The sequence below is a fragment of the Bubalus kerabau genome, chromosome 17 (genome assembly GCF_029407905.1).
Source record: "Bubalus kerabau isolate K-KA32 ecotype Philippines breed swamp buffalo chromosome 17, PCC_UOA_SB_1v2, whole genome shotgun sequence".
Classification (NCBI taxonomy): domain Eukaryota; kingdom Metazoa; phylum Chordata; class Mammalia; order Artiodactyla; family Bovidae; genus Bubalus; species Bubalus kerabau.
Window position 1 is genome coordinate 9,108,948 of NC_073640.1, and position 26,580 is coordinate 9,135,527.

Sequence of the window (26,580 nt, forward strand, 5' to 3'; positions counted from 1 at the left end):
CTCAGCTGCGCTTGGCTCTTCAGTGTCAGACAGGGTCCTTCCAGGAGGGCAGAGACGGCCACCATGAGCCCATATCCTTCCTGTTCAAGGAGCTGCTGGGAAGGAGTGTCTCCTTCTCGACGGTTCCAGCAAGTCCCGCGTCTGACTTTCTGTGGCCCTTAGTGGATCTAGTAAATCTCTTTGGCCCTTAGTAGATCTGTGAGCCAGTCCTCGTGATCTGTCTGGACCTGGAGGGAATGTCACCTTACCCCTGTGGGAGGGGGCCCGCTTAACCCAAGCCGTATGGACTGAGAGGGATGGTGGAAAGAAGGCGTGTTACTGCTGGAGAAAGCAGGGTGGATGATGAAACAAAGACAGCAGACCTCCGTTACGGCAGCTAGACAGCAGCTGCGATACCCGTTCCAGGAAGCGGTGGCAATCGTACCTGACTTCGGTCTTATTCTAGAGTCATCCCCGGTGGAACTGGAGATCATTCTACCTGGGCGAGGATTGTCCCCTGTACCTGGGAGCCAGTGGTGGGAGCCGCAGACGGGGGCCCGTGGAAGGCAGTAGAGAAAGGGACGTTCTTGCAGCCATGAAGGGGGCCAGCCAGGAGTACAGGGGGCAGGGCAGGGCAGGGCAGACCAGGGCGAGGGGCAGTTCCCGGCACCACCTTGCCAAGGGCAGGTGGCAGCATTCTGGCCCTGGAAGGGTGTGGCGAGGGTGGGCAGACAGGTGAAGCTGGCGGGGAGTGGTTCCCCCTCCATACCATTTTCAAACACAAAGGGGTCTTCTTGAAACTCAAATCTGGGTGTGTCTTTCTCATGCCTCCCACCCCCAGGTAAACCACACCAATTGTTTTGTTCCTCTTAGGATAAAGATGGACCCCTGAGTCACCCCAACCGCCTCTCCAGTGATCTAGGCCCTACCTAGATGAGATCCCTCTGGTCTCATTTCTCGCTGCTCTCTCCTTAAATCTCTGTCCTCTTACCACCTTAACTTTCTTTCAGTTTCCAGAACTTTCCCTGCTGCCTCCTGCCACAGGGTCTTGACTCATGTTAGCCCCTCCCTTTCTTTGCTGCTTCTCATTCCTTGTATTTTAACTCAATTGTCACCCCCTCCAGGAAGCCTTCCCTGATGGCATCCAGCCCTCCTGGATGCAGGAAATAAGTAGGTTCCTCCTTGCCCTCTTGATACCAGTGCACCAGGCTGCAATTGTTCCATTGATTTTTGTCTTTATTTGCAAGTTCCCGTTTTCCCCACCAGACAATAAGCTCCATAGGCTCTGTGTTTGTTTGGGTTGCAAAAAAACATTTGGGCAGCAGTATATATAGCCCTAGTTCCCAAACAGAAGGCTCAGCAGTCAACAAACGTCTGTTGAATAAGTCAGTCAGTGAGTGAGAGGGTAAGGCTGTGCTTCAGAGGTACTTGCCTGGGCTTCCAGAATAATTCTTTAATTGCAGGAACTAGAGGGAAGCCTGAACCTGCATCCTGAGATGTTTGACCCAGCAAAGACCCACACCTGTCATGCATGACATGCCCCTCGTTTTCCTCATGTTGTTTTGTTTTCTTGAAAATTCTGCCTCTTTCCCCCACCACCCCCATGAGTAGTTGGTGGAGGGTGGGGAATAGAGGTGCTGGCGTTGAAACTGACTTGGAGGTCAGCTGAGTTGACCTTTCAGTTCAACCCAAGATGACCAACCCCTGTTGACACTCCGACCTCCTAAGGTAGAGCCTTTGGGAAGTTCGGCCCTTGCTCCGATCAGATAGGACAAGTGCAATCCACGTGTTCTCCATTGGACCTAGACTGGGCTGAAGTCCATCCCTGGTCTCTGCAGGATCATGGATTTATGAAATGAATCCATACCGCAGGCACAATTGTAGGGGGACATATTTAACCTACTTTAGGGAACAGACTCTTCTCAAAGGCTTTATACACTAATTGTATGCAAATAGATGCTGCTAATCGCAAACACACGATTCCAACCTAGTCAAATTAGAAGCCTATTCATCAACAGTCCCTTCAGGACCCCACTCCACTCTGTGCGGGTTAAATCGCTGCTTTCTGGTTCTTATTACCATCTTTCTAACCCCGACGTCCCATTTGCCATTGACTTTCTCCAGACATTAGCGAGGCCCTCAAGGCTCATTGAGGGCAGAAACTGTCCTCCTCACTAACGTCCAGCTCAGCCCAGCAGGTGCCTCACAACAAAGCAAAAACTCTTCTCAAGGTCCCTCTCTGTGCCAGGCATCAAGACAGGCAATGGCAGTGGTCGACTTTCCTCAAATGCCTTTTTTTTTCAAATTTGAGCCAGCCTGCCATTCTATCCCAGCTCAAATTCCACCTTCTATGAGGTGTCCATCTATACGTGATCAGCTTCCCTTCCACTCTTCTGTAGCATTTTTGTTTGTTTTTAAACCTGTTTTATTTTATTGGTCATGCAGCATGTGGGATCTTAGTTCCCTGACTAGGGATCGAAACCATGGTCCCTGCAGTGGAAGCACTGAGTCTTAACCACTGGACCACCAGGGAAGTCTCTTCCATAGCATTTTGTCTGCAGCATTTATCTGGCACTTTTCACTTATTGCCTTTTATATTTGTTTTTATTCATTGATTCAACCGTCATTTGCTGCTGAATCAAAGTCTCTGTGGAAGGTGCTACAGGGGACAAAAAGACGAGACATGGCCCTCGCTTTTCATATATTATTTCTCCTATTCAGTGACAACATATATCAAGGCAAGGACTGTATCTTATTCATTTTCTAGCCATCTTCTTTCTTCTTTTTTTATCACCCATAAAAAGGCATGGCAGAGTAGGTCTTATTGCACATTTTTTTTCAATTATTGGATAGTTGGATGGATAGATGGTTGGATATTTGGATGGATGGATGGATGAATGGATGAATGAATGGATACTTGGACAGATGAGTGGCTGGCTGAATGGATAAATGATGTATAGATAGATGAATGGTGAAATTCTTGTGTTTTACTAAAAATCAGTACTGATACCCTAGTGGCTTGTTAAAAACAATGTAGTCACCCAAACATCCAATTTCCCTTATACACTTGTGGAGCATTGGTGATAGCCAAGCCCATGCCAGAAACTGGAAATACACAGAAGTGGGAACAGTTAAGATACAGACCTGGCCTCAAGGGCCACTCAGTGTAGGAGCCGAGGCCCATGAACAAAGCCCTGTGATGTGGGAGTTGAAGGTGATGACGGGAAGGATGATGAAAAGGACAGTGCTCCAGGAAGCACAGGCACTCGATCCATCTGTTCTTTCTTGGACTGGGAACTCTACTGAGGGATGACAGTCAAAGGCTGGTCAGGATTCTTCTGCATGGAAAAGAGCTTTGGCAGTCAGGGTCAGAAGGATCAGCTCTAGGTGTCAGGGGCTGGTTCTGACGGAGCCAGGGAGCCGGATCTCTAGTGATGTTCCATGTATCTTCACGAATAAGGCGCCAAAGGGTCCTCATAGTCTAAAATGGATGTTTTCTATGTATATTGTTCAAAGCTGACCGTTGATCAACAGGGCTTTGAACTGTGCCAGTCCACTTATACATGGATCTTTTTTCAGTAGTAAATCCTGCAATACTACATGACCTGAGGTTGGTTGAGTCCACTGGATGAACAATCTTGGGTTTGGAAGAACCGTGGATACGGAAGGCCAGTGATAAGTAATCCATGGGTTTTCCATCGCTTGGAGGGCCAGCGCCCCTAACTCCCGCCCTGTACAGGGTCAGCTGTACAATGTCAGTGAAACTGGCCGGGAGGAGCACTGGGGTGACCCTCGGGTTAAAGGTGATCAAGCGGTAAGGGTCCTGGAGTCCCAGAGAACTTGGACCAAAAGAGATTCTGTTTTCACCAGAGCACGTGAGCGTGGGTTATGGTCAGGATAGTAAAAAGTCCCCGCTACGTATGGCTGCCACGCTGAAAGTAGGATAACTGGCTGTTCTTACCACCCTGTTTTTCAAATATGCTTTTTATTAAATCCATTTATTTCCACGTTTGAAAACAGACTTTGCCTTGTAGAGCAGTTTTAGGTTCACAGCAAAACTGAGAGTCGAGTTATGCCCAGGTCCCATCCTAGTCCAGGCCCTACAGGTGCACACGCTCCCCGGCTCAGCACCCCCACGTCCTGATCACCCAGAGTCCAGCCTTCACATCAGCCGTCACTCCCAGCGATGCTCAGGCTGCAGGCTTGGACAAACGTATCACGACGTGGGGCCATCATTACAGTGTTGTACAAAGTAGTGTCACTGCCCTAAGAATCTTCTGCTTTCTTTTTTCCTTTTTTTTTTTTTGGAGTATGTATTACAAATTACTTTGGCCACAAACAAGACATTCGGATTCTTCCAAGCATTGCCGCAGATCCATAGAGAGAAAGAGAAGAGTCAGAGTGGAATGGGCAGGGGGCTGCAGCCGCTTTCGGCAACTGTCGAGGGGCAAAGCTCAAACGTGTGGGTTTGAGTCATTCAAAGTTCTGAAAAAGAGGATATTTCCTAAAGAAAGTCTGCTTTCGCTTACAACCAAATGCCATTCTTCCAAATACAGAGGTGTGTTCAACAAGAACAAATTTGCTGGCGCTTGGGGGATCTGTTCAGCCTTCAAGATCTCAACATGGTAACGTTTGCTAGCCATGTGCTTTATTGAATGGGCTTGCCCGGCATGATATTTACTATCATCCTTTGTCTCTAAGTGATTTTCTGCTGGGGAGATGGTAAACATTCCATGTCCATACTCAGAACGTCAAAAACACGTGAATCTTACACTCTGAGGGGCTTGTGCTTGAAGAGGCGATATTTTCTGAGATGGGGCACATGACTTTTCCAACTGACCACACCTCCCTCCCTTTCTGTGAGGAAATAATTACTTCACGTGACGACCAGATGAATTCCCTGTTAAGCAAAACTTAGCATCTCCTGGCATTCTTCAGAGGTCCCTAGGAAGATTTCTGTTTGCTGGAGCTGAGGTTCCTGTCTTCCTCCTTAGCTGTAAAAAAACAGTCACCAGCATGGGTGCTGCAAGCCTGGACTTGGCAGCAGCCAGTGGCCCGCAGCAGAAATAGACATGTCACCTGTCTTCAGGGCCAAGACACCGGGGCAGGTGTCTCTGGGAACCAGGGGCCTCCACCACCGCACACCTTTAATCTCGGAATTTCTTTCAGCTGAGATGTCCGTGATTCGTAACTCAGTCACGTTGCCGGGGACTGTCTCTTCAGATAGATTCTCTCTCTAAGAACTTAAGTCAAGGGATCTTCAAACACTCGCTTGATTTATGTACGTGAACCTCTCGCTCAGGGAAAGAACTTATTTGGCAAGCATCACCCGAACGGAGGCCCGGAAGAAATAATTAGGACTCTCTCCTCCCTTTTGAATCTCAAAGACTCCCCTGCACAGGCGTGGGGAGCCCGCGTGTGCATGTGTGAATTAGCGGAAGAGAACTTGCAGGGGGCTGCGTGCCTGATCCCAGGTGTCCCGTTTCTTTTGTTTGTGCAACAACTCAATTCGCTGTCACCGCATCAGCACATTTCGCCAGGAATCTCACCGCCCTCTCACTTTCGCTTTACTTAATGCGCGTCTCCATTTTCCCAAGGCCTTCCGAGCTGTTTTCCTGCCCATGGCACACTGGCCTCAAATAACGAAAATTGCCTGCGTCTTGGAATCTAAGCCTTCATATTCTCCCATCTGTTATTTCGTCCCGTTGTTCCTTAACTTGCTCATCATTCACGCGGTGAAGGAAATTCCATTTGGTCCTTTTAAGACCGCCAGACTCGCTGACTTCAACACTCAGCCCCAGCTACTTCTAGAGATTTTGGTCCTTTATTGAAATGGCCCTTTTAATGTCATCTTTAATTTAATCAAATAGTGTCATCAAAATAACATTTACTCTATTACTGCAAATTCACTGCATTATTAACTAGTGTAACTAGACAAAAAAGATGGTACAAACCCCCATGGAAATATATACTTACTGTAAAAATGGATACAGTTCATAGATGTTCTATATTTAATTTGCAGTTTCAAAGCACTCTCTATGGAGAGGTTTTATGGTTCTGAAATAATTTAAAAACACACTTTACTCCAACTCATAGCAGGTCGTTTGTGCCAGTTCGGGAAGTTATGGTGCCTTGTACTTAACAAAGGAATTCAAACTGTAGTTCCTGATCGTGGTGAGCCTCTCCCCCGTTAGCAGTGGGAGTCAGTCCCCACACCATGGGCGGTGCAGCCTCGGACTCACTAGCTTTCCTCAGGTGTCTTCAAACAACCCACACGTGAAGACCACAGCCTTTGCAGGTGTCCCTGGGGTCCGTATAGCTTGATGAAAGATGCCAAGTCATCGAAGTCAGTCAGAGAAGGAGAAATACACTGTGACATCCCTTGTATGTGGAAATCTTAAAAAAAAAAAAAAAAAAAAAAGTGTTACAAATGAACTTACAAAACAAAAAGAGACTCACAACCTTAGAGAATGAACTTAGAGGGGGAAGGATGAAGGGAAGGGATAATTAGGGAGTTTGGGACGGGCATGTACACACTGCTATATTCAAAACAGATAACCAACAAGGACTTACTGCGTAGCACGTAGACCTCTACTAAATGTTATATAGCAGCCTGAACGGGAGGGGAGTGTGGGGGAGAATGGATAGATGCATGTGTATGGCTGAGTCCCTTCGCTGTTCACTTGACTATCACAACATTGTTTAATTGACTATACCCCAAAAGAGAATAAGAAGTTTAAAAAATACAAATAGGTAAAAATGATTCCGAAAATTAAAAAAAAAAAAAGATACCAACTCATCACTGCCACTTTGAATACTTTAACCAGAAAACAGGTTGAATGGAACAGAAGCAAAGGGTAAGAGTGTTATATAATTTTAAAATCCTTCATTTGATTCCAAAGAGAAATATGGACTGGGTTCAAGATGTTGAAGAAATTATTTGCTAGGCCTTAATTTTCTCATCAGTGAAAAGAGAGAATTCTGTGATAGCTGGACACATACTATCAAAATAATCCAGTGTTTCTAAAATGCTTATCTGCCCAGTTTCCCTTGAGATCAATAATATCATCTTCCAATTAGAATTTTTGTTATCAGAACTTGACACGACCTGTTTCTTTGTATAGTTTGAAACTAAAAAAATATCAACAGAGCATTTCTGTTTCAAGATTTCCATTCTTCTCCCTGTCAAGAAATTCTCTTCTTAAAATGATATTGGAGAGACTTAGAAATAAGGGTATTAAACTAGAGTCATTTATTTTCAAAAGTCGTGTATTTTTCACCTGTTGCTGGACCTGCCACTAGTGAAGTGCAGCGTGAGGCCCTGAGAAAGCCAAGACAGATGAGATCAAGCCCTGTGTCTTAAGGAACTTAGCGTCTAGCAGTGGGAACAAATGTTTGGAGAGAATTGTTTACAGAGTCAGGTTTAATAGAAGGCTTCACTCAGTTGACCATCCATCCACCATCCCCTTGTCATTTCATCCATGCTTCCATCTGTCTGTTCCTGCTTCCATTCAATCACCCATTCATCCATCCTTCCATTCATTTACCCATCCATCCTTCCATCCCTACATCATCCATCCGTCCGTCCACCCACTCACTTACCTGTAGGATGACAGACGCATCAGCACTGAATCTCAGAGTGACATGAAAGCGCATGTCTTGCTTGAAGATCAAAGAGCATGTCCAGGTCTATAGGGTAAAGCAGAGGCCCAGATACTGATGACACACCCCGTATAAATACAACATCAGAAGAACTGGAAACCTTGCTAAGGCCGAATGCAGAGATGAATGAATCTGAGAAAAGTGGGCAAAAGGTGTGCTGTTCCATCAGTGATCCTCAGCCTACTGGACTCATGTGAGGGACAGTAAAAAAAGGACTTAACTGGGTTAGGGTGCAGCCTGGACACCAGGATTTCTGTAAGCACCTGAGATGACTGATTTGCGGCTAAGGTTGAGAATAAAAGAGCATGCGTGAAGAGAGAGATTTCTGGATGGTCAACCACGAGTGGCATCTGTGCCCCAGGTCCACGGGTAGTGGGTACACAGTGCATGGTGGAGTCAGACTATTAGGTCACGTGTCACAGGTGTGCGGGACAGGGGGCTACACTGTTGATCATAAGGCAGGGACTAGACAGGGACGGCAAGACTAATCCCAGGCACCCTTGTTAGATGTTTCGAGTTGCTTATATCTGACTTGTAATGTTGGGCTCCCAAATCGGCCATGATTAGGGTCACAGATCAAAGACAGGGCCACCCCCGGAATAACAAGAGGTGATGAGACCAAGGCTCCTTGTCTGCCAGTGGAGCCCTCGGGGCGTGGTGCATTCTGGAAGCCGTCGGTGTCTGCTGCTGAGGAGCCACTGTCTTGGCCTTCTTCAGCTCTCTAGAATTGTTCTCTGACAATGTCAATGCTTAAAATGGAAGGAGACCATTACCCAGTGGGAACCATCCACTTGCTTTAGGTTAAAGCCGTCAGAGATTGCAACCACTGTCTCATTTTGTCAGATTCTTACCAGGGAAGGACATGCATCCGTGATTTAACAGATATTTATTGAGTCAAGCGCTGTCAGGCGTGGAAAAGATCCAGGGGTAAGAAAGAGAAAAATGGCCTCTGCCTTAGTCTCGTATCTTACAACCTGGAGGGGACAGAGTGCTAAATAAGGAAGCTCAGTCCAGCAAAACAGCCATCATAACCTCCTGTGTCATCAGCCACTCTATTGTATGAATCTGGGATTGAGGTATCCAGCAGTTATTCCTAAAGGAACGTGTTTAGCTTTTCAATTTAATGGCTTTATTTTTTTTTCTTGTTAAATCGGCATCATCTTTTATTGCATCTCTGTCTCAGTTGTGTTTATTACATACATACATACACATGCATGTGTACACACACACACATACACATTGATGTTTAGGAGACTTTATGTTAAAGGTTAAAAGAGAATTTTAGAACCTCTGGGTTTGCTTAGGTACCAAATCCCCATCGCTTCCTGGGAGAATCTATAGTGCGTTCTCCACAAAGTATCTTTGCGAGAAAGAAATTACTCACTTGTAATTGGATGTCCCGGAAAGTAATCAGGTCCATAGGTCTGTGCTTTCCAACCCGCAGACCCATGAGACTCGAGTGTCTTCATCTAAAGGTACAGGTTCCCTTGGGAAAGAGACTCAAGCCGAACACTCAGTGGTTATGTTCCAGGTCTTACTCTTCCTAAAATCCAGGCAGTGCTTCATAGATGGTGGGTGACAGCTGAAAATAGATTTATGTACGTTAGTAAGGAGAAAGGGGGAGATTACCATAAGTGAGGTTTTTTTTTTAAAAAAAATAACTATTCTATGACTGGGCAGAAGATTTTATAATTAAAAATATCTAAGTTGGCATGGTTCTCTTAAAACTCATTGGTGTAGAAAAATATTGTCCTTGACCATCGAAGAAGATGCAGTCTGTAGCATGACACAAAGAAAGCACACAAGAGATAGAGAATTATGGGATGCATGCATGCATGCATGGGTGCATGGACGGATGGATGGATGGATGCGAGGATTTGTGAATGTATGGCTGGCTGGCTGGCTGGGTGGATAGATGGATGGATACATGGATTTGTGAATGTATGGCTGGCTGGCTGGCTGGGTGGATAGATGGATGGATACATGGATTTGTGAATGTATGGCTGGCTGGCTGGCTGGGTGGATAGATGGATGGATACATGGATTTGTGAATGTATGGCTGGCTGGCTGGCTGGGTGGATAGATGGATGCATGGATGGATGCGTGAGTGGATGGATGGATGGCTGCATATGTGGATTGTGAATGTGTGGATAGGTGGTTGGCTGGATGGGTGTGTGTATGGATGGGTGGGTAGAAGGGTGAATGAAAGGGCTGTTCCCCTTGAGAGACTCTTTACAAAGAGGCCTTGATCCTCAAACTTTCACATGCAAGAGAAACCCCAGTGTGAGCTTGTTAAAATAAGAACATTCTGGGGTGTCTATCCTAGAGATTCTGATTGAGTAGATCTAGAGAGAAACTTAGGGATCTGTATTTTTTTAAACAAGTGCCACAGGTTGTTACGGTCTTGGGTGGACTTGCCCTCCCAGATCCTCATTCATCTCTATTTCTACATCTTCTCTCTCTATTGCCCGTCCAGACACCATTGCATAGTTCCATCACTCAGGAGGCGCTGCTTCCAAATTCACCTCAAAGGCTCTTTGGAAGGAACCTGAGTACAGCAGGTCTCTGCGGCCTGGGGCAGCTCTCATCTCTCATCAGGACCCTCTTCCAGGATGCCCCTGGACAAGCCTGGATGCACCTTCCACCTGGGAGCCAGTGGGCCAGGCTGTAGAGAAGCCTGGGAGAGGGATGCTCTTGGGATGAACAGGAGGGAGATGTTTGTCTCCTGACTCAAGCATCTCCCAGAGGAGAGAGGGCAAGCCGAGCGTTTGACCAGCACATCCCTGTCCCCATAGGTGGTGGGATTTCAGGGTGGCCTCTCCACTCTCCTTCTTGATGGCTGAATCTCATAGCGGAGGGCAGAAATTTGACATCGGTAGGGTGTCCACTGTTTTCTGGGGGTCATCTGATGGTGAAGGAGAGAGGGAAAGGCCCCAGGGTGCTGGACCAGGGTCTTCTAGAAGGCTAGAAGTTTCACACCTTCGTGGTTTCCTTATCGGCCAAGTTTACTCTCGGGGACGACAGTCATTTTCTAAGAAGGGAGATGGCTTCACATCGCATTTAAAGGCTTAAATAATGTATTCTGTCAGACAGTTCCTTGAAATGGTTTTCCAAGTGAATGCATTAGAAAGTGTCTAGAAAGACCACCTGGCACAGGGAGGGGAAGGCATTCAGAAGATGTGGGCTGCTTGAACCAGAATCTGACTCAAGGTGGAGCATCCATTTCAGTTTAAAGTGCATACATATTAGAGACAGCTCAGTGGACTCACACACACGTGCCAGCACCAGCCAGATCATGACAGAGAACATTTCCAACACCCCCAAGGCTCACCTGTAACCATGTCCAGTCAACAAATCTGTCCTCATCAAGAGCCAACCTCTGTTTTGATTTCTGCCACCATAGCTTTCTGTTCCTGAGTTTTTAAAACTAGAGTCATTCACTGCACACTCTTGTCCGGTCACTTTTGCTCATCATTTTGTTGCGGGATTCAGGTACCTTCTGTCCTATTCCTGTGTAGTAGGCCATTCCTGCTGACATGTTATTATTATGGACAGTGTCAAACGTGTCACATACCAGTTGAGAGAATTCTGTTGGAAACACTCATACATGCACTGCCTAGATTTGACAATTCGTATTTCTCTCTACTTACATTTTACCCATTTATCCATCCCTCTATCCATCCATCAGTCTGTCTTACTTTTTGATTCATTTCAAGATAAATTGAAGACTTTGGGCACTTCACACCTAAACACTTAAGCTGGCGTATCATTATCACATTGTCGAACTTGCGTTTTATATTTGCTTATGATTTTGCTGAGAATGTGCTTTTTAAAAAATAGAGTAATGTAAAGATAAAGCTATTACAACCAACATTTATCAAGGATGGCTTGCACTAAGCACTTGATGTGTATACATGTGTTGTTACTTCTATTTCTAGATACAGAAACTGCACCTTGAAGATATAATTCGCTTGCCTAAGTTTACAGAAAATGTGGGTTTGGATTGTGGCTGATTCCAAAGTCCATTTACCAGCCAGCAATTTACTTTCATTTGAGTCTGAAAAAAACAAAACAAAATTAAAAAAATAAATAAATAAATAACAGGCATGCTTGGTTTTGTTGCCTGTCACTGCCGCTTAACGAGCTGTGTGACTTTGGTCAAGTAAACTAAACTCTCTGAACCTCAAATTTATTTAACAGTCAAATGGGGGTGATAATCGCAATGCCGCAGAGTCATTGTTGATGATTGAATGAGATTGTGTAAATGCCTGCCTCGTTCAGATTCATGATCTAACACTTGCCACTAGAAGGTTCTGGAACTGCTAGTCTGTAGAGCAAGCTAGTTACTCAGCAGCCCGGTTTTGCTGTCGTCGCTGCCGTTTGTTCTGTCCTTGCTGAGCTGTGATTTGATTTCATCTCAGCAGCTCCCTCTGCACACACCAACTCTGCCCTTCCCTCTGTCTTCACTCCGTGACGCTATAATATCTAGAGGCTTATTGATTATTTGTTTGATTCTATTGTGGGCACAGGAGCAGTTCTTAGATTAAGACTATTAGATTTTCCCAAACGGCATTGCCATGGTTTATACAATTGGATGAAACAGGTGATGTAATTTGGTCTCAATTTGCTCTAAAGTAGAGTTGGAGGAAAGGGGTGCGGTGATCTGGTTCTGAGCTTGAGAGCAAGTAGGGGGGAAAAAGTGATCTCCAGGTGATATCTGTGCGGCTCATCAATTCCAGATATACTGCGTGAGCAGGACGGAGAATTCAGAGCTTTTTTTGCTTGGTTTCTTCTCTTTGCTCTGAGATAAAGAGCCTAGCTTTACCTATCCAACTGAAATATTAAACCGACTGATATCATTTATTTTTCCACGTGAAAAGATCTCAGGGAAAAAAAAAAAAAAAGAAGTATCAGGCTGAGTGTTTTTGAGGTGCTGGTTTAGGAGACTGTGGGTTAAAAGTAGATAACAGATTTCCCCAGAAATAAATTGTTCCCTGATGACTGCTTGGGATGGAACCAAGTGGAAAATGTTCTCTTTTCTTTCCAGTGCGCCCCCAACCCTGATATTTAAGCACATTTTCATCATACCATCTACAGACGTTTCAGCTTTGGATTTTACCTTGACATTACAACACATTGTATTATTGACTCTTCCAGAACAGCATTTGTAATGATGGCTGCGGAACATTTATTGGGTAATGCACGCGGGCTCAGGGTGTCCAGCTCTTTTTTGACCCCAAAAGCTATAGCCCGCCAGGCTCCTCTGTCCATGGGATTTCCCAGACAAGAATACTGGAGTGGGTTGCCATTTCCTGCACCAGGGGATCTTCCCAACCCAGGAATTGAACCCACATCTCTTGCATTGGCAGGCGGGTTCTTTACCACTGTGCCACGTGGAAAGTCGTGCCCTTTTATTAGCTAATACTATAGTTTATTTAAAGAGTCCCCAAATACTAAAAATTTACATTGCTTCCAGATTTTGCTTATCATAAACAAAGCGAAAAGGTAACTTGTGAGTGTTTTAGACTAATAAATATAATACATAATATTCAAAAATTTCCCAATACTAGATTTCCAGAAGTAAAATGACTGAGGAAAGAAACATAGTCCTGTGCTCCCACTTCTTAATTTAGCACTTACCCCAATATATGAAAAAATGTGTCTGTCTCTCTGTTCTCTATCTCCCCTTCCTCTGGGTTCTCTCACAGCAAGGAATGGACCTGACTCGTGCTCATTTCTGACCTTAGCCTTGTGTGTGATCTGTAGGAGATGTGAGTGAGTGAAAGAATGACTCCCACACACTGTCCAGAAACTCTACCCTTGCACCAGACCTGCAGAGGCCCTGGAAGAGGACCATGAGCACCAATCCTAGGCAGGAGCCACGAGCCCTGGACACACTGCCCGGATGGACAGACAATGTCATTGCTAATTGCCAGAGAGGCCCTGTCCTGGTGAGGACCACATGGCTCCCTGGGGAGTTCTCACCAACCTCAGAAAATGGGGCAGCCGTCTTAATTATGGATGCCATTGTGTTTCCTCATTAACCGTCGAGGGTGGGGGCAGGGGTGGGGTGAGGAGGACAATGACCGCAGCCAGTTTGCTTCACGTGTAAACTTTGACCTCGAAGCAGCGGGGCGGGCTTTTTCCTAAGGACCCTGTTGATGGCGACAATAAGGACTAGCCCCAGCTGCCAAGAAGGCCGATAACAGCAGAGTGGAGCGTGTCTTTCCTTTCTTCTTCTTTTTTTTTTCCCCTTAAACTGTGTTCATTGGTTTTAGGAATCGTTAGCATGGTTAAGATTAAAGCTATTGGAAATAGCACAGACTGCTTCATTTCATTGTGTTCGGTTGGATTGGATCCGAGCCATTTGCAAAGAGCAGCATTACCATAAGAAGGGACTTAGCGTGTTTGTCACATCATGCCCCTTCGTGGAGAAGGCAGTGTCTTAAAAAAAAAAAAAAGTCTCGAAATAGCACGGCTTTCTTCTGTTCTCAGAAGTACAGCAACGTAGAACTCTCTGTGTCCAGATGGTCTGCCTGGGGTCCGGTGAGTGGTCCAGCTCCCTGGTCACAGTGGCCCTGGATAAAGTCAAAAAGAACAACTCGCGACTTCCTTCCTCCCCTTCCAAGCAGTGCTGTTCCCTGCCCGCCCCCACCCCCTGTGCACTTACTTATCTTATAAGGTTAGATTCTCCCAAGTTACTATTCATGGAAAAGGGAGGTTCCTGCTGCTTTAACAACAGCAGAATAGTATATCGAGAGCATTAGACTCGGTGAAAGATCCTAGTGAAGGGCCATACAGTTCCATTTATAGGAAATGTCCGAAGAGGCAGGACTAGAGACAGAAAGTAGGTGAGTGGATGCCTTGGGCTGAGGAGGCATGGGCAGATTGGGGAGAAGACAGCTAAGGGAGCAGGATTCCTTCTGTAATCGAGAAAAGTTCCAAACTGAGTGATCATCCCAGAACTCTGTGGATGTCGTAAAAAAACAGCTATTGAGTTGTGTACTCCAGGTGCGTGACTTGTATAGTAGGTGAGCTGGATCTCAGGAAAGCTGATAACAACAGTATGAAAGCCACGTGTAACTCGCTGGATCTGATACTCAAACCCCTCCAGTGTCCCCTGGGCTGGGGCAGAGATCCAGGTGGGCCTGAGCAGCACATGGCAAGAGGGGCTTTTCACCTCCAGCCTGAGCAACCTACTTCTGTTAATAGGACCTTTGAAACCATGAGCTCTTTTCAGAGCAGCATCATTGTGTTGATTGTCCATTATAGAGTTGAATTTAATCCCTGCCCTCTTAAAGTTTGGATTCTCTGTCTACCCCTACCCCACCTACCCCTACCAATACAGTGTAAGCCTCCCTGAAGGCAGAGTTTACAGTTCACTGTGAGCTATTTTTGAATAATTATCAGTTACAGCAACGTCCTACCCAGCAAGGCACTTGTTGTTGAAAACATACAATGAGTAGGACTTGAGTCTTGCTCTAGACAGCTTGTAGTTTCTTTTGGGAAAACTGATACTGTCTAGGGAGTCCAGTACTCTTGCCTGTAAAATCCCGTGGAAGGAGGAGCCTGGTAGGCTGCAGTCCATAGGGTTGCTAAGAATCAGACACGACTGAACGACTTCACTTTCACTTTTCACTTTCATGCACTGGAGAAGGAAATGGCAACCCACTCCAGTGTTCTTGCATGGAGAATCCCAGGGATGGGGGAGCCTGGTGGGCTGCCGTCTATGGGGTCGCACAGAGTCGGACACGACTGAAGTGACTTAGCAGTAGGGAGACCCAGGAAGACTGCAACCAAGAGCTTGTGTTTGAGCTAGGTCTGAAAAGTTACATAGAAACTCACCAAATAGGGAAACAGCACAGTAAGCCATTAGAGGTAGAAAGAACAGCATGGGGAAGGGCATGGAGCTAAAAAAGAACATGGTCTGACTCTAGAGTTTTAAGAAATTTGCTGAGGACTACCTTGAGACCAGAGCTTAGAAAAATAGTCAGTGATACGCCATATGCAGACTTCTATGGTGCAGTATTGACTCCTCTCTCACCCCATTTTAGCCAAACTCTTGGTGGCAGTTGAACAGGGTTTATGACGAAAGGAAGCAGATTGGTTCATGCACTAGAAACTCTTGGAGCTCTGGCTTCAGGCATAGCTGGGTCCAGGAGCTCAAATGTCTCGTTAGATTATTTGTCTCTCTCCATCCTTTGGCCGTGGGGGTCTCTGCTTGGCTTGCTTCTGTAGCAGGTTCAGTCTACTGGTGGGAGAGGTGGGACCAGTCTTGCCTTCTCATGTGATGTTAATGACTGTAGAAGGAGACCTCTCCAGTATTCCCTCTCAGAGTATCTGCATCTCAGGGAAGATTCCAGCCCAGTTTAGATCGCATGCATTATCCATGAGCTAATCACCGTGGTCAACGATAGGCTGTTTAATTACCCACCGAGGTCATGTGTCTACCATCTTGGAAAGGGACTAGAACACCCACCTTGACCAGTAGGATCAGATGGGGTACAGTGTGCTTCCCAGAAGCAAAAAAATAAAAGGACAGTATGCTGAGTGAGCAAAAACCTATAGTTAATTCCCCTACTGTATCCCTTAGGATTTTTTACTTCCAGTTTAGATGTTAAACTACATCCCTGGTATCTCATTCTTGTGATGCTGGATTTCAAGCCTTAGCTGAGAATTTCACACACACACACACGTCTGTCTAGTTCATTTGGGTAGAATATCAACACGAGAGAAATCTAATTCACTGCTCTTCTCCAGACCTCAGTCTCCTCATCTTTAAAATGGGGACAACAGCCCAGCCATTGCTGGCCCTTCCTGAAGCTCCGTTGGGAATGTTCGGCATGCACTCAGAGAGTGAGCCTCCCGGTTCTTCCCAGGCAGGGTCGGAGCGCGTCCACCTGCACAGGACCGTGTCTGTTCACCTGTCACTTCAGCAAACTCTGATCCCCAGAGGGTCTCGCCGTGCCCCCAGTAGCCTCTGACCTCTCAGGAGAGAGCAGGTTGTTCCCCGGGTACCACAGAGAGGCAGCTTGGGGCAGGTGGCAGAAACCACGCCGTTTCCAGATGAGGCCGGGCTCCCCAGACATCAGCTGCCATGCTCGGAGGGGCGTTCAGACAAAGAGCCAGATTTAAATTCATGTAATGTTGCTGTTTGTAACATTGAATACTTAAGACATCTGCTCAGAGTCTCACATGATAAATGAATGGAAAGGGTCCAGGAGTGCTTTATGAGATGGGGGGGAGGGTGGTGCTGAGTGAGGGCCCCACATTTCAAAGCAGGATCTCAATCAGACGTTAGTTATACCTGTAACATTGTACAAATTACGAGCAGTAGAAATAGTCCCAGGAAGGATGTCAGTCTGCACACAGGGGTGAAAAAGAAGGAAAAAAAAGAAAAAAAGCCCTTGAAGCCTAGAAGACAGGGACTGATCATCTCTGGGGGAGGGTGGGTGAAAAAGTAGCAAGTTTACCGTCACTGGCAGGTGTCTGAATGTTCCGTTTAAATTAAGGGGCACGTGTCATAAAGGAGCAGGGGCGCCCGCACACCCCACCCCATGTTTCTGTTTCAGCTTCAGTCTATTTTTCTTTCCCTTTCAGCTCAGCTGCCTTCCCCTCCCTGACACTGGATCACCCAATGCTCCTTCTCGATGATTTCCTTTTACTTTAGTCCATCATGCTCCATGATTCAGTGGAAACATTAAAAAAAAAAAAAAAAAATCGTTCTTCATTTTAATTAATGGCAAACTTGTCCCAGCCCCGTTTAATAAATCTGGCCCCTGAACCTAACGAGTCGCTTCGCCTGTGAGGGCCTCCTGTCATCTTATTGGCCCCCAAGCCTCCCAACCCAGTGGCTGAGTAATTGACAAAAACTGCAGGTAAAAGCACGAGACACGTAATTGATTCACACGATCCCTTCCGCCGAACACACTGAAGAGTTAATTATTTCTCCCCCCTGCAGTCGGGACTCAGCTGTTGTTTCCACTGGGATTAAACAGCTGTCAGCCTTGTTAATGACATCAAATTCATGCATTAAAATCCCCTCGTCCCCTTCCCATAGAAAGCAGGGTTGTGGAAACCTCCGCCACATCCTCCTTTATGAAGGAGTGAAGAATCCAAAGAAAGATAACGTCCCTTATTACAAAACCACAGACCGGAGCTCGTGTTGATGGAATCTCGTAATGAGTAATTAAGCCTCTTTGCAAAAGTCAGGCTGTCATGTTGGCATTTGGGTACTTCAGTTCCCTGGTGGAAGCAGCTGGGGAGACTGGGAAGGTGATAAAGGGAAGAAAACCCAGAATCTTCTGGAAGGATCTCCACTTTTTCTTTTTTTAATAACACAAAACAGAATTACTAAGTAATTAAGCAGAAAGGAACTTGTGTGTTTAAGTTTCCCTCAGTTTCTTCAAACATCTGTAACAGTATACCAGATGGACAGAAAGGTGCCCCTCTCTATTTAAGAATTTTTCTTTCTGGCTAAGTCTCTTACATCTTATGAGAATAAACTTCAGGGTTTGGTTCCTGTCTGGCTTGGGAAGACCAACAGTGGTTGGTCTTCCCAAGCACTGTCTTAGCAAATGTAAGTTTGAATCCTGAGTTTGAAGGAGAAACCTGTTCCCGGGAAAAAGTAAATGCAAGTATTTCTGGGTGTCTTCGGCAGCACAAGTTGCTCTGCAGATAGAAAGGCAGGGGCAAGAAGTGGGGAGCAGTAGCCCCAAGGCTTCTGAGCCAAGGGCCCCGCCTCTGCCGGTAGCCGGAATCAGGAGATCTCTTCCTGCAGCCGGGGAGAAACATGCATGTATAGAGTCGTGGTCTCCCACCCCATTGGCGGATTGATTTCACTGAATATGACGAGTCCCAGGATTATTTCAAGATAATTATTAGTTAGCTTTCGTTTCCCCGCCACAAGACACAGCTCACAGAGCTGAACGTTTAAGGTGACCTTCAGAAACATCTCACCTTTCTCAAGACACCTTGCGTTTAAAGTCTCCTCTCCTCACTCACGCTCCTGAGAGTGCAGTGTGATTTCACAAATTACAAACTAGTGAGAAAACTCAACCCAGTCAATACACAAGTATGGAAGGAAGTCAGAGGATGAGAGAGGCAGAGACAGAAGGAAGGGACGTGTGAAGAAAAAGAAAACACACTTGTCAGAGGACCAGTTCTTTCGGATCCGGGCAAAAGAAAAACCATCCCCAAGGAACCCAGAGGTATGCGGAAGCCAAGCAGTTAAAGAAATAACCTCCTTCCAGCCCCAATAATAAAACAGGAGAGTTTTATGTGTCACATCAATAAACATCTTAATTGAACAATGCGTGGGTTCTCCCCCAACGCTCGCCTCGTGCTGTACCTGCTCTTCAAAGAGTCTCCAGAAAGGAAGAAATCACTCAGGCTCAAGTTTCGCGGCGAGACGAGGCTTCATTTTCCAGAACCAGCCCCTGTGTTATGATTATCCACCAAAATAAGCTGTATGTTATTTTTAAAAGCATCATGTGATGTACAATTAATTATTGCCATTTTTTGTTTTTGTTTTGATTTAGCAAAAGCCTAGTGTCGCCCTCATAGGGAACCTTACCCGATGGAAACGGCTCAGCCTAAATGGCCAACTGTTGGCAGTTACGCTTGGCCAAAACGGAGACCCACGCTCGGCCCCTGGTGTGGGGGCCCCCAGCTCTCCTCCCCCCTTCGGATGGGATGTTTAGGGTGTAACCTCCCAAGGTCCTCGGCCCAGGCCAGGAAGCAGAGGTAATTTATTACCCCAGCTTCCCGTCCGCAGGAGGCCCAGGGAGGCCTTGAAATTCGCAGCTGCGAGTCAGGCTCCAGCACAGTCACGGAATTTAATGAGGCCTCTCCGGACACCAAGAGAGATGGACGTTTCTAGGCTTGCTGGCTTCACTCAGTCAGCCCCGCCTTCCCCCTGAAGAGACCTTCCTGGAAAGGCCTCACACGCTGGCATGACCGTCTGCGCCCTTTGGCTTGATCACTCCACGTTGCAACTCCAGACCTGCCTGGCCGCCTCAGAAAGTACTGCTGCTGATGAAAGACACCCCCAACCACTCCCCCCACCCCATCCCACACTGTTAAGCTTTGTCATATAGTTACTGTGGCGTGAGCGTTTACAGAAATGACCTCTAATCCGGGAGTTCCCCACCCCGCCCCGGGGCTGAATTCCCACTCCCAGGGGACGTCTGGCAATCCCGGAAACATGTTTGGTCATCACCTCTCAGGAAGAAGGACCCCTGGCATCTAAGGAGCAGATGCTGGGGACGGTGCTACGTGTCCTGCAGCCCCTGGTAACAGAGAATTATCCAGGCCCCAGCGTGGATCGTGTTGAGGGTGAGAAACCCTGGCCTGGAGTCTTTCTCAGCGTTTTCTTTCATTTATCGCCTCCCACCCCCAGGAGCCTTTTCAGACACGATTTTCCTAATCGCCCCCGCCCATGAAATTTTAATACCACAGATACGCTGCATACCTGTTTCTGTACTGTATGCACAGCTGTGCTTTAAACATTCAAACGGCAAACATGTTTTTTTCCTCTTCTCCTTTCTTCCCTCTCCCAAGACACAACTTTTACCCCCTCCCTGGAGGTGTTATGGCCTCCATCGGAATTCGAAGTGTAAAGAAGGACTTTATCCATAAGTAACAAGGAGCCAGTGGAGACTTTTGAGCAAGAAAATCTATACAGTGATGGGATTCGTTTTTTTTAGAACAATCCTGACAGCCTTGCGGAGAGTGGGAGGGATCAGTCAAGATCCCAGGCTCTGGGAGGCGAGGGTCCTGCCCCATCAGGAGCAAACCTCCTCTTTCAACAATGTGGCCTTCTATTGTTAGTCACCGTCCAGCGGTCACTGTCAACTTCCAATGGCAGTCACCTGCTCCCCCGCCGTAAGCCCCTGGTCCACTGGACACCCTCCTGCCCTGTGAGCTTCCACTGCCCGGGAACTCAGGTGAAAGCTCCCTCAAATATACTGCTTCCTTTCCAATGATGCATTTGCCTGTTCCCCGACTCCGGGATGCTCTAGTACGCAAATACAGATTTCAAGACTGGGTCTTCTTCATCCATCCCTGGATGCCCCTGCCCAGTTCCTGGCACGAGAGAAGGAACTTGATCATTGTTTTCTGGCTGAATGAATGAATGAATAAGGGTTTTCCTCCTTAAAGAGCTCCTTGCATGCCTTAATCTCGCCAGCATCTTGTGAAACACACCTACTTCTTTCTGATCTTCATGTTCAGGCAGTTTTGAAATGAGAACCAACGAAGCTGCCTTTGCTCTCGGTCTGCTGGGTCCCTCACCCCCTACCCACCAGCCCCACACCGCCCCCCACCCCCCCAGCACACCCAAGGCTGTGTGGTCAGGATCTCAGATCCGGACCACGTGATATGCGTGGGCCTGTGACTCACGGAGCCATGGGGCATGAGATGGGGGCGGCCCAGGGCGCCAATCGAGCAAGTCATTTCTGAAGAAGGGTCTCGTAGCAGAGGACGGAAGCCTGATGCCGTGAAAGGAGCCGTCATGCACGGCCAGGGCAGCTCAGTGCCAGCCTCACAGATGCAGCCAGGTCACGGGTCAAGGTCGGCAGGCCTCACGCTGTGAGCACCATGGCCTTGGGCACCTGCCGGCATTAAGGTCTGTGTTAAGATGGCCCCAGATAAGCAGGACACCGAAATAAATAGCATAAAGAGAAGATTCCAGCCATACTGAGGGCTTAACACTTCCTCCTTCCCTCTTCCCCACACTTGGTCTCTTGACTACAAATGCTTTTCTGTGAATCCAGTCTTCCTGCTGAGGTTCAGCTCCCAGCCGACCCTCAGCCCCCACCACCCCTCTCAAAAGGGTACTTTCTGGGAGAGAGCAGACACATACACAAACAAGCAAACTTCAGCTATACTACTTTTTTTCTGTTTATATATATTTTTTCAATTGAGATAAAACTGATGTAACATAAATGAACCACTCAGACGTCAACAGTTCAGTGGCATTTAGTATCATCATCATTTTGTGCAAACACCATGTCTATGTAGTTCCAAAATATTTCGTCACCTCCCAGTCAAACCCTGAATCTGTCAAGCAGTCCCTTCCTTTTTGTCCTTCCTCCCAGCCCTTGGCAGCCCCCTCTCTGCCTTTTGTCTCTATGGAATTGCCGATTCTAGATATTCCCTGTAAAAGGAGTCGTGCAGTATGCAACCTTCTGCATCTGTCTTCTTCCACTTGGTGTAAAGTTTTCAAGGTTGATCCATGCCATAGCCTATGTTAGCACTCCATTGCTTTTCCTGGCTTAATAATACTCCACCGTATGTTTATACCACGTTGGGTTTATCTGTTCATCCATGGAGGCGACATTTGGATTATTCCCACCTTTTGGAAATGGCAGTCCACTCCAGGATTCTTGCCTGGGAAATCCCATGGACGGAGGAGCATGTTAGGCTACAGTCCGTGGGGTTGCAAAGAGGCAGACACGACTGAGCGACTTCACTTTCACTTTCACCTTTTGGCTATTGTGAGTGGCGCTGCTGGGAACATTCTTGAGCATTCATTTTGTTTCAGATGACCGTGCACGGCTCATTTTATCTTACGGTGCAGGCCTTGTGGGTTGTCCCATGGTGCTTACAAAAGGAACCCATATCCTTACAGAGCATTTGAAAGCACACCTGGAAGCACATGAAGAGGTAACACCAGCCATCTACAGACTCAGTGCCCAGAAGTAACTCCTCTATTTTATTTTGCTTGATTTGCAGTGTTGTGTCTAGCATAGTGATTCACTTATATGCACTTTCTTCTTTTCCAATAAGCTTTATCATACGGTTTTGAGTATAGTTCCCTGTGCTATACGGTAGGACCTGTGGTTGTTCTCTTCTCTGTATAATAGCTTGCATCTGCTAGTCCCAACCTCCCTCTCCATCCCTCCCCCAAACCCCTCCCCCTTGGCAGCCACAAGCATGTTCTCTGTGGATGTGAGTCTGTTCCTGTTTCACAGATATGTTCATTTGTCTCGTATGTTAGATTCCATGTATGTATTTATGTATTTATTTAGTGGGCTACAAAGCATTTTCACCCACCACCATCTCACAGGATTCAACTTAGCTAGCCCGGCCATGGGGGAAATAGAGCATGTCCAGTCGTCTCCTATTAGAGTCATATGAACCACGCATGGCGTTTTGAGGCAGGATCCGCATTTTGACCTTGAAAGTGGAACCAGATCTTCTTATTCAGCTCAGTTCTCCCAAGGAGACAGAAGTCCCAGTGTTGCTTCTAAACGCACTGGCTCTCAAATAAGTATTTTTGTGGAAGAGCTTATTTGCACCATCTTCTGAAAAAGGGGGAGAGTATCACCTTGAAAGTCCTGTCTGAGTTTTAAAGAGTAGGGTTCTATAATTCTGTAGGATTGAGTTCCCTCGGCAGTAGGGGGAGAAGGTCACGAGTTCTTAGTTTTATTTGCCTTCAGAAATGTCAAGGGAGAGTTATATAAGGAGCCAGGACTGGCCTCAGTCACATTTTGGTTCTTGATTTGTGCATAGAGCCTAAGGATCTGTGCTGGGGGGCTCTTTGCTCCACGCTCACAGGGTATATCTGTACTTGATGTATGTAACAGTACTTTCTGGAGCCTACAAAGCCTATGAAAGCTCTTCCTGTAGACCCAGGGATGTGTGGCCCCTGTCCTGGCGGGGAGGACCCTGGGCTGTCAGACTTCCCTGAAATCCATACTTGGTCTGCATGTTGTCACTGGTGTTTTCACCATGAAAACAGCTTCACCCACACCTCCCAGCACTGCTCCCTTCTTCCCTTGTTAGAATTTCTCCAATGCTTGTTATTGCCTGCACCATTTCATGATCTCTAGGTGAATATTCAGAAATGCCAGGGGAGAGGGAAAAAATGCACACAGATGCCTTCAGGGCTGAGTCGAGGGGGCAAGGACAAAGCCAGGAGATGTCTGTACATCCAGGTTCAGGATGACGTTCCTGATCAATGTCACATAAGTCCACAGCAGCCCCCAGAGGCAGGCACAAACAGCTCTGTTTGTATGATGAGGGGCAGAGTGAAGGAGTGACGGCATTTCCCTGCACTCCCCTGAAGATGGTTTATTTTCAGGGTGTTTGGCTCTGTTCACTATGCCAGGTGCCACCCGGAAAGTTAAATGGCTCCTCCAAACATCTGGTAGATTTGAATGCTGCAGCCCTCTGCTCTGCTGGGGAAACCCTTAAAGGGCATTGAGAGCCCTGGTTTTTGACTGGCAGGGTGTCAGATTCACCGTCTCTTCACTGACGGGCTCTGGGCCCAAGTGGAGTGAACCATGCACTCTGCAGGATCTGGCCCCAGACGAGCCACCCCGGGCTTGAGCTGTACCCTGTAGGATTTGAATTCCTTCTCCTTCATTACTCCCAGGAGGAGAAACAAAAAGCAAAAACAGCCTCCGTCATGCATCTGCCCGAGAAATAGGACTGTGCATTTGCATTCCTTCCAACTTGTGTGTTTGCAACCCACAGACAGGCAAGTTTGAATCACTTTGACTTTGAAAGCATGATTTTGAGCAATTATCTGGGGGGAAGAAATATACCTCTTCCTCACTAAATAGGTCTGTCAAAGAGAGTCATAGTACAGCACGCCATTGCCAGAATACACGTTTGTGCTGGTTAACCAGCCCCAGCCAATTAAGTAGCAGGATGTTAACTGCATTCAGGCCCTTCCTGGGCCACAGACAGGCTCGTGCAAGTTCATTTTCATAGTGGCGTGTATGTATCTTTAGACCTTAACTGACAGATCCCCACAGTGAATCGAGTAGGGAGTTATCAATTACATGGTTAGCTAGGCGCTGCCGCTGTATGCTCCGTGGCTTCCTGACAGAAGCAGGCAGAAAAGGAGGAAAGGACTCATATTTCTGCTGCAGAAAGACTGTTAATATTTTAGACCAGGCTCCTCAAATGCATATGTTTATTTAGTTGGGAGAAAATGTGCATTTGAATCCTGCAAACCCTAAAGAAGTTTGCATTAATAAATAGTGATTACCATAATACTCTGCTCTAAAATATATTTTATTTATCAAGTGAACACCCTTCTGAGCTCCTCTTTATCCTTCCTGTGATGGCTAAATTAATTTCATCAAATTTTGATTTCTTCGTGGCGATGTCGTGAACAGTACTCGAAATAATAAAATGACTCTGACTGCCTATAAAGCCATTTGCAATTGGAGAAGCAGTGATTTGGGCTTGCGTTCCCCTTGGCGGCCAGATAATATATCCCTTTGTTTTCCTTTGCAAAATATTTATCATGGGTTCTCCTTTAGCCTGAGTCTAATCTGGAAGTGGGCCGGCCTTTTGTGGTTGTGGGCTGAAGCTGAGAATGGCATTCTAAAATATATCTCTCGGACTTCCCTGGTGGTCCACTGGTTAAGAATCTGCCTTCCAAAGCAGGGGTTGCTGGTTCTACCTCTGGTCAAGGAACTAAGATCCCACACGCCGTGGGACAACTCAGCCCACACAGAGCAACTAGAGAGGTCTGCACACTGCAACAAAGGCTGAGTGCAGACAAAATTCTAAAAAATCAATCAATCAATAAAATAAAATGTGTCTCTCCCCCTGAGACATCAAACTCCACCAGTAGGAATTTCTTCCCGGATTCATGGACTTGTGACAGGTAGACCATGGATGCCCCAAGTGTTTAACACTTAATGGGAAAACCTGGACTGAGGAAGGGAAGGACTTGGCAAAGATGGTAGAGAAGCAGGGTCTGGAACCAAGGGCTCCTCGTTCCTGGCCTTGGACTCTTGCTACAGCATCTTTATTTTTTTAATATTGCCTAGCTGCTCTAGTGCGTGTGTTGTCAAAGACTTTAATGTTTGTGATTGATCGCGCTCATTGTTTCCAAGTGAGGTCTGCTGCCAGCCCTCATGTGGATGGACTGAGGTCCAGGCTCGTAGCATTGGGTCGTAGAGTTGAAGAGTTAGAGGTACCACCACCTGAAAGATGTCTAGGTATCCTGGGCGGAGGGCTGTTACAGGGGGAGGCTGCTTTAAGCCCACCTGATCTAAGTAGCTTATACACTTGGCCTCAAAGTCTTCCTAGAAAACACTTAACAAATTATTAAAATGTTAGAATTGAATTTATTTTCTAATCCAAGATTCAGTGTAAAGCGCACCAGCTATGAACAATACTTTACAAGCGGGCTCCAAACTAAACACCTATAATGACTTTATTATTATAGGAAAATTGCCTCTATGGATTATATAGTGGGCAATGTTCTAACTACTTGATTTGTCCAAAACAGATCCTTAACTCTGACACGTAAGCAAGTAGAATGAAGATTAGTCTGTTTGGCACATGGCATGCTTTCTAAAGTTGAGCGTCATGGGACATTCTGTTCGGGTGGCACTCCCCCTAGGAAGGATAGTGCACCCTGAGTCTTCGGTGGAGACTGACTGAGGATCACGCCTGAGTCTCGTTTTCTGTTAGCAGGGACCAAGGTGCTCTGAAAGGAGGAGGAAGGCGTAGACAGGTTAGGATCTTGGGATGGGTCCTCGGGCTCCATGTTCACCAGCCTCTTTCCCTTTCCTCCTGGCCACCTCACTGGGCTCCCTAACTGTTAGATTTGGTCACATAACTGAGTTCTAACCAATGGAATGAGCCCCAGGATGGAACTAGCTTGGATCTCTGCATGACTGCATGGAGCCGACCTCTCTGTAGTCAGTAAGGCTTTATAGGAACACAAGATAAACTTATATTGTGTTAGGCCTCAGGAACTTTGAAGTTCATCTGTTACAGCAGATACCTACATTATTTCAGTGAATATGGGAAGGTGGGACTGGTGAAGCATCTCCTCTTTTTTGAGAGCTATCCCTTGTCTGTTTCTCCCATGAGCCCAGTGTGACCACAGGGCACATGTCCTTGTATCCCGTGGACCTTCAGCAGAGCTTGGCCCTCTTAGGAGCTGTAACAGGTAAGCCAGAA

The 26,580-nt window shown here is 46.6% G+C and overlaps 2 long non-coding RNA genes across 2 annotated transcripts; both read right to left on the bottom strand.

The window, feature by feature from the left end:
- Positions 1–5,976: 5,976 nt before the first annotated feature.
- Positions 5,977–9,199, bottom strand: LOC129632486 (uncharacterized). The gene is made up of 3 exons (XR_008704552.1): positions 9,026–9,199; positions 7,582–7,773; positions 5,977–6,375 (listed from the first exon to the last, which is right to left on the bottom strand). It is a non-coding gene; the product is annotated as an uncharacterized LOC129632486 (long non-coding RNA).
- A 4,193-nt stretch (positions 9,200–13,392) lies between these two features.
- Positions 13,393–19,645, bottom strand: LOC129632482 (uncharacterized). The gene is made up of 3 exons (XR_008704548.1): positions 19,217–19,645; positions 18,992–19,079; positions 13,393–14,219 (listed from the first exon to the last, which is right to left on the bottom strand). It is a non-coding gene; the product is annotated as an uncharacterized LOC129632482 (long non-coding RNA).
- Between the last annotated feature and the right edge of the window lie 6,935 nt (positions 19,646–26,580).